General features: G+C 39.6%; 1 protein-coding gene across 3 annotated transcripts in view; it reads right to left on the reverse strand.

Moving 5' to 3' along the window:
* lrfn5a (leucine rich repeat and fibronectin type III domain containing 5a) overlaps positions 1 to 19,541 on the reverse strand; it is a 115,045-nt gene that overhangs the window by 87,220 nt on the left and 8,284 nt on the right. For 2 of the 3 annotated variants that reach the window (XM_027275185.1, XM_027275186.1), the window contains one exon: positions 7,435 to 7,490. The exons of the other annotated variant lie outside the window; for it this stretch is intronic. The gene's annotated coding sequence lies outside the window, so the exon portion shown is untranslated. The remainder of the gene's footprint in view (positions 1 to 7,434; positions 7,491 to 19,541) is intronic. 3 annotated transcript variants of the gene reach the window in all.

Below are 19,541 nucleotides of genomic sequence, written 5' to 3' on the forward strand. Positions count from 1 at the left end.
GTGTGAGCTCATTGTTTAGCAGCCTGGACCTCAGCTCCATAACTGCTGGATGTGTAAATAAGCAACTTATAGGTGATGATATGTCAAGGTTGTGTTCACAATCTGTTTTCTGCCCTCCAAAGAACCTAAATCAGCCAATGCAGGTTTAAATATTAATTTGGCATAACTAAAATCACCATTAATATTACTCAGTTCCAATCCAGTTTATCTACTACTATTCAACTATTAAAAACCCAGAGAATATTTACATTAGAAAAGCTGATGTCAGAGAATTTTGACATTTGTTTTCCTAAAGCCAATGACTCAAAGCAATTAATGAATATTAAAATAGTTGTCGGGTTTATTTAATAGGTGACAACAAATCTATGAATCAACTAATTGTTGCTGTTTTAACTTCTCTTTGTCTGAATGCAGAACAGTATCTGTGTGGCTGCCCCCTCATATTGTCCAAAACTGCCATATCTTACAAGAAAAGCATGTAGAAAAAGAAACATTTACTAGACAGCCTGTTCAGTCACATAAAACAATGTCAGAACACATAACACATATTTTAGTTTTTGAACCTCCTGCTTAAATACTGCAGTCTGTGGCTCCCACCAAGTCTTGGAAAAGACTAGCAGCTCTATGCTGCAGCAAATGATGTTTAAATTGCTGTTCTGTCAGTCTGTGCTGAATGCAGTCCAAGTCCTCAAACCATTTTGATCTCATCATAAACATGATTTCCCACTGCTATTCCCCAGAGTGTTTGTGTGTGTGTGTGTGTGTGTGTGTGTATTGTTTTGTGATGTGTCTTTTCACAGTCTCAAGGAAGACTGAGTAGCTAAGAAGTGCTAAAAGCTTCTAATGCACTGGTGACAGGTTGCTGTGTGTGTGTGTGTGTGTGTGTGTGTGTGTGTGTGTGTGTCCTGCTTCCCTGCAACATACTTCAGCACACTTCTGCCCACCGTCCATGCCACATGTCACCACCACTTTCCTCTTGACATGTCATGTCACGGACTTGAACGTGCACTTCCAAACGGTCACTCACGGCTTCAAATTTGGACTGCCAAACTGTGTTTTCAACTAATCTTATTTCACACAAAGACACACACCCAGTTTGCAATTAGTGAGAGATCTGCTGCATACTGAGTGATTGCTGCAAGGTCGAATGGAGAGGTGAAGAGAGGCAGAAAAGGAGAGCGAGGAGTGTTTTGTTCCCATGTGTGGCATTACTGGGTGATTATGATGGTAATGACCCTGTAACTCTAACACCTGTCAACTGTACATACAAGCAGGGTTATTGCACTCCTTTCTCTCAATGTTTCCCATCTTTATCTGTGGGGAGTGGCAATCTAAATCACTATAAGTCAAAATAAAGGTCTTGGGATACGTAAAGGAGGTCCAGAGAGTTTCTAGTTCAATTATATTTTACACCTATTAAATGGCGAAAAGGGATACATTTCGCCTTATCATTTTTATACCAGTTCTATAGTTTAATACCACCTAACTTTTGGGTCTATTCAGAATACAAATAAACTTAAAAATCCTCAGTTTGCTGGTTACAAAAGTGTTAATTGGTAGCTAAAATGTACCATCCCAGAGCAATATATTTCAAACTAAGTGCTGTGATGCTGCTCGACTGGCAGATTAGTCTAAAAGTCTGGATGTCCTAGGAAGCTATCAGCAGCTGACACTAGAAATCTGCGAGGTGAAAGTGTCTAAGTGTGAAAGAAAGTGTGGCACGACTTTGCTGGAAAAGAACACTGCACTCAGCAAACACACTTTTTTTTGGACAAACGAGTAAAGTAAACTGACAGCTAAAGTTCCAGTCCAGCGAGAAGCAAAGGCTGAGAAAAACATGTCCAGCTTTGGCATTCATAGGCAACTGGCACGTTGTGTGAAATCTGGCCTCTATTGTTGATGGTATAATGGAAGAAAATGTGACGATCAAGCTTTGTGAATATGCATTTTGGGTCATCAATGGAATAAAATGAACCTCTTACAACATGCGCAACGGCTCGGGAATTGCAGCCATTCTGGGCAAATGTTCACCTCACAATTTATGTACAGCACAAACCTTTAGTGCAGAAGGGGGTGGTCAACGGTGTGTAGGATGTCCGTCTTCCCTGTAGAAGACTAGAATTCACCCTTGTATTAACTATGACCTTTTCCTTATCTTAACCGAGTGTTTAAGTTGCTGAAGGTCACTGTAGCTTAATGATGGTTCATCCATCCATCCACCCATTATCTGTAACTGCTTATCCTTAACAGAGTTGCGGGGGACTGGAGCAAATCCCAGCTGACATTGGGCGAGAGGCGGGTTACACCTTATAGGCAATTTAGAATCACCAGTTACATTATTAAGTGCATGTCTTGAGACTGTGTGAGGAAGCCGGAGTACCCGGAGAGAACCCAATCAGACACGGGGGGCGAACATGCAAACTCCACACAGAAAGGACCCAGCCGAGGTTTGAAACAGGAACCTTCTTTATGAATCATTGTTCATTTACCAGAATAATGATCCGATTCTTTAAAACACTGTGGTGACACTGAGATCTTGTCAAGAGAAAGAATAGCTTTATGTTTGAACCGTACTAGACATTATCAAACATGATAACTATATAATAGAAAGAAAAAAAAAGTTTAATCTCTGGTGTAAAATCATTTCAGTGCAACAGGGTGAGACGTAAGGTGAAGGAGGAGGAAGACAAAATTTGAATTTTAATATTGTTAATGGCTCATAAAGTTGATCTACAGCAGTGAGCATATTGTGTTTGTTTTGTTTTTTTTGTTTTTTCAGGCATGTTCACCTTTATTTACACCTATATGCCACAGAAATGACAACATTCTGACTTTAACTGAGTACTACAGCCATTTAGTACACTGTTGCTTAAGGTAAGGATTTAGTCTTAGTACATGGAGTGCACGGTCCACCAGGTGAGCTACCAGTAGAATGAATGTTAAAGCATCAAAGCCTGAGGTGTCATGACTTTTAGTCCTCCAGAAAATTCACACAGACATCCCTATAATAAATATATTTAATCTGCAACCCAAAGAAAAATAATAATATGGAAAGAATTACGACTCGATCAGGGTTGACAAAGCTCTCTAGAGCTGTGTTCGCAGGCTGGGGATTACTTTCCATGAAGAAAAACCTTTTTTTTTTTTTATTTAATGAGGATGCAGGGATGGGAAAGGACATCTGCTAAACAGGAAACCTAAATAAACAATGAGAAAGAGATATTTAACTAATGACTCGATTTGTTTAATAAACAGTGCAGTGTGGTGAACATCCATAAAATCCACGGGACATTTAACCATGTTATAATCACCAAACGCCTTTGTAAATGAAGCTCCCATGTCTTCATTGAGGAGCTAATAAGGCTTTGTGTTGTGTGCGTGTGTGTGTGTGTGTGTGTGTGTGTGTGTGTGTGTGTGTGTGCGATTTGTTTGTCTGAATTTGTATGTGTGCCACCACGCACTGATTCCCTCTCCCTCTCTCGCTCTCGCGTTGAAACATCTCAATTATGCCTCCGCACTTGTGTGTTTTCCCCTGTGTTGGCGTATTTGTGTGTCTGTGTGTGTGCGCTGACGTTATGTGGGATCCATTATGCCCCTGGTTTGTCAAGGAACACAGAGGCAGGGCTCGCTGCCAAGAGTGAGACCTATCAAATCCATGTGTGTTTATGTGTGTGTGTATCTGTGTGTGCATGCACTCAATGGGAAATTTATTCAGACTTAATCATGGGAATTGTAGGCAATTTGTTGTTTTCTATCAGATTTCCACCCAAATCATAATGGAATTAACAGGCGGGGGCGCATTTAATAATTTATTCTAACAAGGGAGGTAACAAATGTGTGTGTTTACATGTTTGTGCACTCATTGAGGTATGAACGAAGGCAGAGCTACTTCACAGTCAGGCCTCAGGCATTCATTGGCACCACAGCAGTATTTCTGAAGCTCTCTCACGCCCATCTGAAAAAAAGATTCTATACCGAAAAGCACAATTTCAGCAACACTATTACACTCTGGCTGTATATGTCCTTCACTCTCGTTTTGTCTGTCAATCTGTCTCTCTATTGGCATCATTATGACTCAAATGAAGAGGCTTGCTGGCAAAGTTAACCCACTGCCATATTCCCATTAGCAAACACACACACACACGCAGTAGGGGTATTTCGAGAATTGGCTGTGAAGCTGCTCCCAGCGTGCACACTGTGAACTGAATTGAGCTGTACAAACAGCATTTAAACGGTCAGACTAATACATATGTGTGTCCGTGTGTGTGTGTGTGTGTGTGTATAGGTCTGTGTGTTTAATGTATTTGGAATTGAGACAAACATGGCTTTGTAGTGTTGAGTATTGAAGATCAACGAGTAAAGGAGATGAGGGACGGAAAAAGAGAGATTTTCAGAGAGAGTCGGGGGGTTGAGGCAGAAGATAAAGAGAGCGACAAAATGGATCGAGACAGAGAAATGGAGAATGTGGAAAGTGAAGGGGGAGAAGACGCAGGGTTTTGGCAAAGACAAATGAAGCAATCAAACAGCATGCTGCTACGGCCCGATTATTATATTTTTTTTTCAAAATAAAAGTTCTGACAATTACTGAGATCAGCCGGCAGAAAAAACTTCCCTCGTCATGCCAGGGTAATAAAGACACAGTGAATTCTGATACTTAAAACAAAAATAAATAAATAAAAATCAGAAACAACCGCAACAAGAATCAAATGACTGATTTTGCTTCGTTCGGAATCAGTGCGGTCAAAAGAAAAAAGGCATTTTGCACAAGGGAGTGGAGTGTTTAGTCTCGCACTGATTAAATGTGGTAGTAAATATCACATTTAATGAGTACAAGACTTTGATCTCCCTTTAATTGTGAGTTGAAACGTGTACTTAAGTCGATCTCTCTGTTTGTGAATGTTACCAGAACCAAGAGGTGATTAGTATAGGTTGGCCTATAGCCTGGAAGCAGTGGGTAACAGCTAGCCTGGCTCTCTAAAGTTCAAAGCTGCATGCCAGTACCTTCAAAGATGACTAATTACCTTTACATCGAAACTTTCTTTTTCATTTAATCAAAGTGAGAAAATGTTTTACTGGTTTTAATGGTTTTAATGGTTTTACTGAGTGTTATGTACGATGAGTATTTCCAAATAAAAGCCAGGAGAGATCATTTATTTTATTTGATTGATTGATGTGAAAAAATGTGATGTTATATTCACCTAATCACTACTGTGGCTTCTTTGTCAACTGAAAACTATGTTGGCCGGACAGATGCACCGCTCTCTACAAAATGACCCCCTTCTCCACACGAGAAGTCAGCTGACAGGAAGACATTGTCACATTGTTTTTCTCACTCCTTGCCACGCATCGTCCTCTCTTCTTTTCTTTTGTGCCGTTCTTGCTCTCTCTTCTCTCCACCCTCCTACACTCCGTGTCCCTATTTGTCCTCCCGTCCTCTTCCCGAGTGATACACACTGTTACTCTTTCTAATTCAACCTCTTCTCTGCAGCTCTTCCTCCACATACATCCGTCTATCCATCCATCCGTCCAACGTCCTCCCAAGTGACCAACCCACTTCCTCTCCTCCTGTCACTCCATCCCATCATTCATCCTTGCACACTTTTCCATTATGACTTTCCTGTGTGCCCCCCCCAACACTCAAACCTCCCGCCTCCTCTTCTCCCTTGAGATTTAACAAGCACCTTTTTCTCTCTTTCACACTTTGTTTTCTCTCCTTCCCCCTTATTGTTCTCTCTCCTTTTATCCATCCATTCCTCCTCTCTATTACCTTGTCTGGGCAGCATCTGGCTAGCCCTGGCCCAGTGTGTGTGTGTGTGTGTGTGTGTGTGTGTGTGTGTGTGTAGGTGACCAGGTGTGTAGACTGTGTTGTGCTGGGTTCTTGTCATTCTGAATGCAACAGCTGCTAACAGATAACAAGTCGCTGGCTTCCCAACAGGTTTGAAGACAAATTAGAACCGCAGTCACATTATTCAGTCAGGACCTTTCCTGTGTCACCCTGGGCTTCGTCTGAAACAAATGGCCACATTTGTTGGGGCTGAATAAAAACTATTTTATCGAAGCAGAATCAGGGAAAGAGCATCGGACATGTAGACGATGACACAGCAGTCAATACAGGGTTTAGGATCCCACTTTCTTTTTTGCTGATATTTCACATTTTATTCAAGGTTTTTAAAATATAACAGGTCGACTTTTCCCCCTTGAATAACTAATTATAAATCTAATTTGCATATTAACCATATTAGAAGTGAACAACAGTGTTATTATCTAAGATGTGGCCAGTCTTGTTTTTGCTTATAGCAGTCTAACAGGAAGTGTATACAAGTTTGACACATGTGTCACTTCTGCTTGCAGTATATTATATATCATATAAGTGTATTATATATTTTATTTATTTATATTACATAAATAATAGCAAATGTAAAGAGACGATCTTTGCGTTTTAGAAAACAAAACCAATGTAACAATATGTGGCCGACTGCAATAACTGCTTTTTTCATTATCAGTCTGGAAAACAACTTGCAGCCTAATCAATAATAAAAACGAATGACTGAGTTGTAGTCCGGAACATAATAATACATAAATACAGCTGTATTTCCACATGTACCACTCGCACTAAGCTTTCAGCTCCAAAGTTTCACCAGCAAGCAGAACTACATTTTCTTGAGAAGTGTTTTATACGTTATAATAATCAGATATAATTTCTAAATGAAAAACAATACTCCAAAAACTTACAACAGTTAGCTTAGATTTACATCAGTCAAAGCATGAGGTTTTATCATATTACAATACCGATTAAAAAAAAAATATATATATAGATGTATATATATATATATAGATATATATGCAATATAGAAATAGTTGTATCTTCAAAACTATAGGACATTATATTACATGATTACTACCATTTCATTCAAAACTATTCGGTTTCAATAATATTTCTGTTTTATGTTTGAATCTACCCATTAAGGCATGGTAGATATATGAAATAAAAAAAAAAATTCAATTTTGTCATATGTAGCCTCATCTCTCAACTTGTTTACGAACAAATCTTGTGGTTCCACGCCAGACAGAAAAATATTGCTGAGCATACTAAATATATGTGTTGGTCATTAATTTTTTATTATTCTCACACAGTGTGGCAGGTAGAAGGGAAAGGCTTCAGTCTGACTGTGTTACAGTGAATGAATTTGATTAACAATGAACAAAATATATACCCTCTCTGGATTTGTGTCCTTTCCAGTTCTGAACAGACACTGAACTGATCCCTCATCCTGTGAAATTTCCCAATCTATCATCAATGCCTGCAAAACCTTGGGATAATATACATAAACATCCTTCTGTTTACGTGACTAACTAGGCTGTTTTGTGTCCCCACAGCAAGAATTAGATTTAATATAACAAGGGACAGAAATGGCATAAGTGAATGCAAATTACCTCATTGTAGTACTGTAGGGCTCGCCTTCCCAAGTGACTGGCTGCCAGCTGTGGAGCTGATGGTTGAAGGATGAAATGGAGAAAGACGATTAGGAAACCTGATAAGAAACTTCTCACAGGGTCTTTTAAAGCCTCACAGGCCCTCTCTCTCTATCTCTCTCTCTCTCTCTCTCTCTCTCTCTCTCTCTCACTTTACCTCCCTGCCTTTCTCTGTCATTCTCCTGGACTATTGAATAAATGATGAAATTCAATCTGGCTCTGCAATCACTCCAGTATTTTGTTTCCCTTCCTTTTTCAGCCTGTCTTACTGTCTCTCATTCTTATCAGCGTGACTGAATAAAGGATGAGGTTGCAATGTTTTTCCTGCAATTGTTTGTCCTGTAATCTTTTGGATCTCGCTCACTTTTCTCTGTCTCCCTCCTTTGAAATTTCTACTACATGAACTACAGGGCTGAATATCTTCTCTAAAACCTTCTGTAGCCTCAGTTAAAAACCCCATGCTTCCTTGAAAAAAGGTACAACATCCACAGTACTATACGATTAAATACATCTTCAGCCTCTCTCCACAAAGGGAGTGTTTTCAGTTCAGAGATCAGCATTACTTATGCGGGGTATGGCTTTGGGTGCAAAACTCTAGTATCAGTTTTAAAGTATTCAGTTATGTAAGTTATAGAAAAAAAGGCAAGGTGAAGAAACTCCAGAGAAAAAGCAGCAAAAACATTGTGTCTCTGAAAAATAAAACTCTTCCAGCAAAGTGCAAAGTACATTGTAGATCTGTACTAATTTCTCACTAGCTAAAGTAACTAGTTACAATATTTTAGTTAGAAATTGAAGGGTGTAACGGGTGTAAAGCAAAGACATAAACCATGTCACAAAGGTCCATGGTCTCAAGCTGCACGTTGTAAAGTTTGGGTGGTTTTGGTGCAGCAGTTGCAACTGTAGCATGCTGGTCAGCTAAGTTATGGGAGCGTTTCCCGATTAGTTAAAATAAAAATGTACCAAAATCAGCGTCAAGCTAAAGCGGAAATTACCTGAATGTGTCTATTCGTGGAAAGATACAAGGTGAGACAAGCAAAGAAGATTTCCTCCCCCAAACAAACACAGTAACTAGGAGGTATGCATCAAACCATGGTTTAAAAAAATTGTTGTTGTTATTCACTGTACTGGACCTGTACTGGATGTGCTCCAGTGTCAAAGCCAATCCCACTACAGAACCACTACAGCACTCCAACACAGATCACCACAGCAGTTTGCAGCTGATAAAGCACCTGAAGTCCCCAGTTCCGAGTTTCCTCACATTTGATAAAGCATCTGGATTGTCTGCTGAAGTACCAGAGCATCGCTGCATTACTCGTGGAATACAAAAGAGGTCATGTGCTTGGATCTGATAAAACGTATCTGGGTGGAAAGCAGCACAGATGCTGCAGCTAAACTACTGCTGGCTGTGGATTTTCACAGGATAAACTCACCCTCAAGTCAGAAAGAGCCTGATTTCCAAAGCGTCTGGCTTTCTACAGATAAGTAATGCCATGTATTTTGACTAGGAAGGAGCTGATATAGTTATTTATTTATTAACCTGAGTTAATATTTTTTATACCCTGTGGATTTGGTTTGGTAGATGATGGCATGCTGTGCCTCTCATATCTACTGCTAATATCATATAATATCCTATTGTCCCTGTCAATCCATCTGTCTCTTTCTTTATATCAACCACACTCCATCTCTCTCTCCATTTCTTTCTCTATGTCTCTTTCTCTCCTTCTTTCCCTCTCTGTCCTCTTATCTGATGGAGTGAATAATTCATGTCTATTCTTCAAGGAGGCTCTTTGTTCTCCCCCCCTAGTGTTTTCTTTTAGAGCACTTGGGGTAGTATGTATATGTATCTCTCTCTCTCTCTGTGTCTAGGTGTGTGTGTGTGTGTGTGTGTGTGTGTGTGACATTTGCTTGGTTGAATGACGTTAAACTCATTCCAGATTCCTCTACTTTCACTTGGCACACACACACACACACATGCAGAAACAGAGAGACACACACAGGGACACAGAGACACAGGGCAACCGCTTCAGTCACGCTATGTTTCGGAAAACAACCTCTTGTTCCTGCATCAGATGTTTTCGTTCTTAGCGGAGTGACATTTCTGTCAGACAAGAGACAAGAGTGAGTTCTGCACGCTTTTAAATGTGTGTGTGTGTTTTGTAGTGAATGTGCTTGCACATATAGGTACATACTGCGTATAATCCAAAAGAAGGTAGAAGTGTGAAAGCACGTAAAAGTGTGAATTACCATATTTTGCCTTCTGCGGTGCATGTTTAAGTGAGCGTGCGGCGTATCTGAGTGAGAGTGTCTGTCTGTGATCTCAAATTACCATTTTTATCAGTCTTCACCACGACGCTTGAAAACAATGCTGCGTGTGTATGAGTGCGTATTATTGAAGATGACAGATCATAATAGTTTGGCATTTCCTTAAACCCTTTGTTGTGAATACTGATGTGCCCTGATTCTCTCGAACACACACACTTTTTATGTTCAAAACATGCTGAATTAAATGTCCAGTAAGATTTAGTGGCTCCATTTAGAGAATATGGCAAAAAAATGGAATATAATATGCATGTTTTCATTAGTGCATAATCACCTGAAACGAAAGAATAATTATGTTTTTGTTACCATAGAATGATATTTTAAACTCTGCTAGATGCCACCACGTTGAACCACCATGTTTCTACAGTAGCACAGAGAAATCAAACACACACCTTTTTTTCACATATTTCTCTGCCACTGTAGTTTCTTCTTCAAACTAAGGAGGAGAGAATGAGGCGAGGGCGTTGCAATCTGCAACTACATCACTACATGTCACTAAATCCTACGCACTGGTCCATGAATTAGTTTGTTAAAACGTGATGTTTTTTGCCATAGGGTGTGCATAAAAAGTCTCAGAGTTTTGTTCAAAATAATGTATTTATTAGCAACTGGGAGCAGGAAAAACACTTGACTGACCAGTTACTGCATCAAAAACTCACAGGAAGAGGAACACTCGTGTATCTGTTTTCAATCACATGATGGGAATGTGATGTCCTCTTTATAAATCACTGCACATATCCTCATCACATGTTCCTTTCCATTCCCTGTGAATCCCAAATATGATATTACTGCTACTACTACAGCATATAGAGAGGTAACTAAATACAGTTTACAGTTATAGCAGATTAACTATATAAACCATAAATAGTATCAAACATCTAGGGTGAAATAATGAATATCTTAAGTATTACAACATCATGTACTGGAGTTTGTTTGACTGACTGTAAGCCTATCAGGAGTGAGCCGTGGTGTTTGTTTTTAGCTTGTCCTACCTCAGCTCCACTCCTTCCCTTTGATGAAATTTGGCTTTTATGTGGCTCTTTGGATGATTTTGAATTGCAAAAGATGTGGTCCTATGGGTGTATGACAGCCTCCAGGGGCCTGCAGAGTTATGATACTTGAGGGCCCAGGTTCAGACTTCAAAGGGATTGCAAAACCCATGTACTTTAGTTTATTGCTAATTAATGATGATGCATCTGAGTGATATCTTACCAGTCAACATGTTTTGCCGCAATATTCACACACATTTATCATTTCACTCATCATGTTTGCCATTTTCACCAAAGGCAAACACATCCAAAGTCATTACAGAACACAGTCAACACTTCAAAGACAGAATCATGTCGGCCATATTGGATCAAAACAAAACAAAATTAAATATCGACCCAAATTTTCTTTTCATATTGTCATGTTAGGCAGAGCTGGTCCAAATCACAGGCCACAACAAGAGGAATGAAACATAACAGCAACTGTGAATGTCACCTTGCTTATGTTAAAGTAATTTCTTTACCAACTAGACCAATTCATGTATTAAAATTGGATTACTTATACAGTAAACAGTTAACAGTTAGTTTTACATGTTACCCATCTAGAGTTGTCACGATACTAAAATGAGTAACCACGATACTATACCAGACAAAGTATCGCGGTTCCGGGTATTATCGCGATACTGCGGCCTTTTTTTATTATTATTATTTTTATAAACTGCAATGTATTTGTACAAGTTAGTTTGAAACAACGACGTTTGTTTTTTAAGCAAAATTAGTGTTGCCACTGACGAAGACGCCACGGCAGACTCGCTGCTTGGGCCCGGTGCTTCTGCCATGGTGAGTGTGTTGTCTCGTGTCTGGGCGAGACAGAACTTTAGCTTGTTGTTTGTTTTGAAGCGAGTTTCTATCGAAGCGGAGCTGTCTTCGCGGAGTTCGTTCTTGCCGGCAGAAACACACGAACAGCCAATCAGCTAACAGACAGGTGGACCCAGTGTGCGGAAACAGCCTATCATATCCCTGGACGTCACCAGTAACAGGCAAACAGCCAATCATTCAGCAGCTGTGTAGCTCGGTTGCGGTTCCATGTTAGTTTGTTTACAAAGGAGTAGTATGCAGTGAGAAGCCGAGAGGAGAGCAGAGGAGGCCGCTATGTAGCGGAGACTGGCACCGGTAGTATAGTAATCCACGGTAGTACCATCGTGTAGAATTTCTAGTATAGTAGCGACGGTTATGATTTGGCACCGCGGGGTACCGTGTATACCGTAAGTATCGTGCAACTCTATACCCATCCTTGACTTTCAATACTGCTGCTGCAGCTTCTGAGTTGGACTTTCGTGGATAGTTGGCCCTGCAGCTTTTCACTCATTTCAAAGTATTTTCGGTGTGTTTTAAATGTTTTATCCCAGAGCAGTTGAGCTTGTTTCTCGTTTCCATCTGCCCCTCTAACTTGAGGGCACCATTTCTTGAGTATGATGTACATCAAATATGGCCACCATATGACTAAAGCAAATGTAATAATCCACATACATATGGAGCTCACCAAGCATACCGAGGGGCCCACGGCAATCATCAAGTGTTCTCGTCCACCACACAAAAGGTTGAGTTAATTTCTATTCTGCTGATTGGAATCACAGCCACTCCACCCGTCTATGGCCCAGAGGCAAAAATGAATATTCATGCCAGTTTAGACCCTGTTCATGAATATTTATAATGGTTAAACCCAGATATGCAAACGAGTCAGCCAACCCAGATGGCTTCAGATTACGACATAATGATCACACACACACACACACACACACATACATGCATGGACAAACACACTCTCAAAGAAACAAGCTGTGATGTCTTTCTTCCGAAAGGCAAAGACAACATGTCTCACATATCAGAGAGACAAAGTAGAGACAGGAGAGAGATTAGAAATGGTTGCACAGTATAGTTGCGAAAAAACTCAAGCGGGGATGTGATATTGACACCAACAGAATGTGTCACCGAAAAGACAAATTTACTCAACAAACACTCACTTGTTGATACGCCAGGGAAGGGAAGAAATCAGGGTAAGTAAATACCTCTGAATGTAATTCACGCATGTTTAACCACGTCTGGCATCGGTACTCAACAGTGGTTTATTGCATGATTGAATCGGTCCTCAAGGATTGCTGGCAGTGTTGTGTTGCCAAAATCTTTCCCAGGTTTCCTGAAGGACAAGTTAGGCTGATAACAACGATCAGATTAAATAAGATGAAATAAGATGCCACATAAACAAGTTAGATTAATGATAGTGTTGCCTACAGAACACTCTGAAATGGTATCTTGGAAATCAAACCATTGAAATAGCTGGAACAAGACACTTGATTACTGTAATACTGAACACAGATCTATAACAGAATGCTTTGATATTTTAAACACACTGAATGGTACACAAACATACAGAGCACCACCTGCTTAGTGTATGGAAAAGGTCCAATGTAAGTAAAAAGACTGAGAGCGGCAGCCTGCTGCAAAGTGGTATGTTAGTAATTTATCCAAATGCTAAAATCAGCATGCAGTAATGTTTCACCAGCATTGTTCAGCATATTACCATGCTATAATTTGTTAAATGTGACTTGAAATCAAAAATGTCAATTAAACTTGTTTTGAAGTTGACACAGACATATCTGAGAATGTTTCTTTTCCTTTTCCCCCCAACCTCCACACTCACGCACACACACACAATCCCAGGAACAAATCCTGCCTGGATACTGTAGGCACGATCAGATATTTCCTTTGAGCCAAAGCCTCGCTAACAAGCTTATCACACCGCCATGTACAGTTTGTGTGTTTGTGTGCGGTCCTATGCATGCCTGTTAATGTGCTACACATGACGCACAAATAACACACATACACGCACAGCTGCACTTCTGCTCTGATGCAGGATTAAGGCCAACTAGCCTGTTGTCTGTAAGCTCTACATCACCTGAGATCACACACACACACACACTAGCACATAACTGCCTGTGACTCCACGGGTGTTTTTATACTGCTAGTAACACGTTTATGATACACATTGCTTAACAGCCTTCAGAGTAGCACCATTGCTATTGCAGCGCAGTGAAATCCAGCGAGATCTACTTAAAATCAAGCAGAAATCATCTGAAATGCACACGTTATACATTTTACCATGCTGTGCCTGACTGAAACAGCTGCAGTGGCTTCAGATCTGTTCCACTGTGCAGTCAGAATGAGGTCATGCTGAGCAACAAAGCTCAACTGGGTCACAGGCTGTGACTCCCTCGCTCTATAGATTCCCCTCCTCATCCTTTTTTTTCTCACTCAGCGTTTTCTTCTCTGGACCTCCCACCGTCTCTACGGGCTGGCGGTGCCTCATTTGAGATGTTTTTGGATCTTCATCCTGCAGGACACTCAGCAGCACTCCTCTTTTTTCTCTCTCTCTCCCTTTTCCTCTGTGTTTTTCCTTTCTCTTACAGTATCCGTGTGAATGGCATCCTTGTGAGGTTTTTAATGGTGGACGGGATGTGTTCTGGCTCATGTCCACTCCTTTTTGGCATCACTAGGAAGTTGCTTGAAATCCTCCCGGATTCACATTCTTCCTATATGTTTACAATCTAACTATATTTTTGTTGTCCTGATACAGACAATATCTATTCCATGTATGTCTGTCCTTTGTTCTTACCTTTGGTAAACAAAAAGCTGTCTGATTTCCTTAGACAACACCTGACCACACCCAGTCAGTGCAGTCTCTGTTCAAGTGTCAGAGAGCCAGACAACACCATAAATGACGTGTCATCAACCATATCCTGGAAGCTGTTAGATACAGTATGTATATGTCCATGTACAGGTATCAGTTGTCTCATTATGACTAGTCTGTCTCTTGTTAATGTGCTGACTCAATGTGTGGTGTTGGTAAACGGGTTGAGTCATGCTTTCACTTGAGTTCCCATAGGACAGCTGCGGTAATGTTGTACATCATTGTATCAACCCTTGCTGAGTTTGTGTGTGAGTGTGTGTGTGTGTGTGTGTGTGTAGATACTTGCCTACCTAAGTAGATGTTTCTCGTGACTGCTGTACTCTGTACCTGCAGTCTGTGAGAGCTCACCGAGAAGCAGCGCGTTCAAGAGTGTTTTATGAATCCACACTCTACTATCTTACCCATTAATCACACCGTATCCATCTCTTTCTGCAGAGCAACATACAGCACCCTTTTGATACCGTTAGATAAGCAGATTGTAAGTCATGATATCAGACTTAAAGGGCCACTCAGCCAATTTCCGTTCTAATGTGGGGAAAAGATGTGAAAATCTGTATCTCAACGCGGCTCATTCTGCTTTCCTGTAGGGGAGACAAACTCATATAGCAGAGCATATGGACAAAAGCGAGTATATTTAACAGCTGACAGCTCATTATCAGGGACAAACAGTCCCTGAGGGTATAAATAGACACACACATACACAAACACACACAGACACACACTGTTCCATTAGCTTATGCCATTGAGCTTCATAGTAATTTGATTTACACGTATGCCATTGTACTAACTTGTAATGTGTGAAAACACACATTTTGGGGAAATATTTCATTTGGATGAATAAAAAAAATAATAAACAAGTTTGTCAGAGTAACATCATGGGTTCTCATGAGCACATACATTAAAGGTCTAATTACAATGACAGATGACTAATTATGATTTATCATCTGCTGCCTTTGCTACTGACAAATTGATTTCTTATGACAGGCCTGTTTAGACGCAGTTTGGTCTTCTTGGCTGATTGCTCTTTACTCAAAATACACATTAACACCACTCACTATTTGTTAATGTCACAGGATGAAAGATATTTACTAATGAAACTGAAAAATCACTCATGTCACTCGCTAAAAATGTTAGTCTCTGTACATGAGTAAACAAATGAATGGTACCCAGTAGAGTATTGGACACTGATAGCACAATCATTGTTTTGAGTTTGAATCGGATGGACATCTATGCACAGACAAATGCACTCTGCTGAGGTGATCTACAATCCTGCTGATGGTTTCATGCTGTTTCACTGACAACTGGTGGAGGTAACGGGTAAACAAACATAGTAATGCGACAACAAATGTATGGAATGTGACAACTGCAAACGAGCAAACACGGATGTAATAAATATAGATTTCTTCCAGAAATCAGCAGGAAGAGAATTCAGTGTATGTGTATTGGGTATAACATATACACAATACATTGTGGTGAGAAACTGTGAATGCAAGTATCTGTTTGTTTACTTTAAAAAATAAAATGTAATGTATCTTTCATTCTTCATTTTCTTAAAAATATTAATGCACACAGTCTTCAGGAAAATATACTTTTTTGTCTATATGTGCAATCTACTGCACTATAATTCCCAGTTTGCTGTAAATGGATTTAAAGAACCAATCTTTAACCAACAGTTAAAGGGTCAAACTCCCGTATGACACATGCATTGTATGTAGCATGAATAGTGAAAAATATATCGGCTGTTATCTGGTCATCAGGTCATTGCAAAAAGGGATTAAATGTGGATAGATTGCTTTATAGGCCCGGGGGCATCTTTCCTTTGATGATATCAAAATTGTGATATCTGGTGTGTGCAAGGTGGGACCTGGTATCTCTAAGGAAGGGGCTTGACAGTAAAGCAACACAAAAAATAGGACTGCGAAGGAAATGGTCACCAGGATCAGTACGGTCAAGTTGTTTTAAGCTGCTACTTGAGACTTGATACCTAGATGAAAGTAATACATCACTGGACCTACCTACAGTATTTTACTCTGATATTGCATCCTTTTATCTGTAGATATGTTGGCGGAGTTATTCCCAATCTAATTCATCCTCAAACAAACAGCTCAATATCACCTCCATTTAATCTGCTCATGGGTTCTATCCCCAGCAATCAGTTGTTGTTATTAAAACTAAATAATGAAATAAATGGGTTGCTCAACATCATAAGAGTATTCTCTAAATTTACTGGCAACTGCCTCAATCCAGTGTCAATATCCTTCAGCCAAATATATTAAGTCATCAGATTTTGGAGTGGTTGTTGGTGAGTAGCAGCTTGCTGAGCTCAAGTTAGTGCCAGAAAAGAATAAAACATGAATATACTGCCAGCAGCTCGGATTAGCTGGCTGCTTTTTATAGTATCTGGTGTAAAGACTAGATAAGTGGGATGCAGTGATTTGTTTACCCTGCTTTTAAAGCAAAAACCAAACCTTAACTAGCGAGTGAGTAGTAGATTTGATTTTAAATAAAAGACACCATAAAACAGTATGAGAGGTGATGTGGAACTTTGAGTTCATAAAAGGTGTGAAAATAAAGCTTTATTATTTTGTTAATAATTCCACCAAGGCACCAAAGAAAAAAGATATAGGCCGACTAATATACCTATTACATCTTTATTTGAGTTATCAATATAATGATCAATATGTGTACACGCAAATCAAAGACCCTAATCCGTTATGTTTCATGGTGATTTATTTATTTTTTCCTTCTTTCATGTAAATACATTTGTCTTCTATACTATCGTAGCTGCTAGTATGCCATCATGACAGCATGGATGACAAATAGTTTAGTAAGTTTAATGAGACATACATTAATGCAATCTCCTCAGTTTGGATAACTGGACACAAAGACAAAGGATTGAGAGTGAATAGCAGTCTATACAGTGCTGAACATGTACCAATAGCTAGTGCCTGCAGTGTAGCGTTAATCTCTGTGTGAACAGATGGCATGCGCTAACAAGCTAGGCTAAATGTAGCTATGCTGGCATGGGCCAAGACTGATCTCTGACTTCCTGATCCCAAGCCTCTTAATTAAATGCACCATTTAATCTTTTCAGTTTTCAGTCCGCCTACTGTTCCAAAAACACGACACCATTCATCACTGATGACCCGCTCAATCCTGGTGATTAGAAGGTCACAGAATTGAAGCAATTGGAATAAATAATCATCATTACCAGTGGCTATGTTGTTGTTGTTGTTGTTGTTACTGATAACTATTAACAATATGTAATATGTTCTCTCATATTTCCCCCTGTTTTCAGATCTGTTAGTTCCAAACTAAGGAATATGTCCACAAATCCATAAAATAGCCTATAAAGTGAACGGCCTTAGTGAGACAGTGCTATACATGGTGATATTGATGGACCCATAACTGAGGATAAACGGGTGCATAAAACAAGGATACATGTTTTTATGGACGTTTACACAGAATTTCATAAAACACACTGCCAGAGACCCATGTATCTTGACATGTCCATGATACTTTACAAACCCTGCAGTTATATGGAGCATCTTGTTATTTAACTAATACAAAACTATACAATGTTTGGTGTTGGGACTGAAGTTAGAAGCAGGTAGAAGGGCATTGTCGACATTGTTCACACATTATGGCTGTTAATCGTCACTGTCCATGGTCCTGAACTGTCTATTGTAACTGTCCATGGTCCTGAAAAGTCTATTGTAACTGTCCATGATCCTGAAATGTCTATTGTAACTGTCCATGGTCCTGAAATGTATATTGTAACTGTCCATGGTCCTGAAAAGTCTGTTTCAAGCTGTACTGCATATTGTAGCTATCCAACGTCCTGAAATGTCTCCTTCAAGTTGTAGTGCATGCTGTAGCTGTCCATGGTGCTGCCCGATTTACTCAGTGCATGCTGTAGCTGTCCATGGTGCTGCCCGATTTACTCTTCTACATTGAGCTGTCCCATGACACTTAGTTGGTAAAATCTGTTGGTCTTTTTGCTAAAACATAACTACTTATTCTACACAACAGCTTTAATTTCAGGGTGTTTACAACCACATCTGATGAACAGTTGAACTGTCTAAATCTAGAAACTTTAGCCCTCATGTGCTAGGGTCTTTACTGGGGTCATTTAGTATGAGTGTGAACACCCCAGAACACTTACATACAGTTTTTTTTTTTGTTTGTTTTTTGTTTTTTATAGCCAAAATTGATTTTTTTTATCTCACTTTGTAACATTTACAGCATCTTCTCTCGATATTTAGCTACAAATGTTATCTTCACTGTATTTGTCCTCTTCCAATCTATATGCTTTTTCTCTGCTGTTGTACCATCCCATATCTAAACTTATGCTAAATACATAATAATACAAGTATAATGAATGAAGTGAATCTGACTGATAACTTAAAAGATCCAATATGAGATATAACACATATTTTATTTCCTTAAGGCTCCAACTATTACAACCACAGCTGCAAGTCTTAAGAAGGCAAGAGAGTTTTTATTTTATTTTATTGTTTTTATTCCTTATTTAACCTGACAAGCTGAGAATGCACTGTTATTTATGGCAATGGCCTAGGGGAGTAGTTTCTAAAGAGAGACAACACACACATAGGCGGCACACATACAAACTCACACCTAGATTTGGCCCACCAATGCAGTGTTGTATAATGTGTACTATTGTCTCCATATGCGATAATTGTATGTAGCTGATGCTTTTATAACTGGATTTTAGTCTACCATGGTGGAAAGGAATGAGACTGAAGGGAGAATGGACTATAGAGTAATTAAGCATTTTAAACGATTCTATAGTTTCACATTGTGTGTAAGAGCTCTCCAGTCTTTGGCAGTGGAGAGCGGTGCTTATGTTTCATGCCAAGTATTTTTCATTTTTTATTTTTCTTGTTTGGTCTCCTGCTGGCTGATCTTTTTCCATGGGTTTAAACAGAGCAATAACATTTTTGCAGATAAGACTTTATTCAACATATGTAGAATCAAACAGTGTTCAACACAAC

This window comes from Larimichthys crocea, chromosome XXIV (assembly GCF_000972845.2).
Source record: "Larimichthys crocea isolate SSNF chromosome XXIV, L_crocea_2.0, whole genome shotgun sequence".
In the NCBI taxonomy this organism is placed as follows: Eukaryota; Metazoa; Chordata; class Actinopteri; family Sciaenidae; genus Larimichthys; species Larimichthys crocea.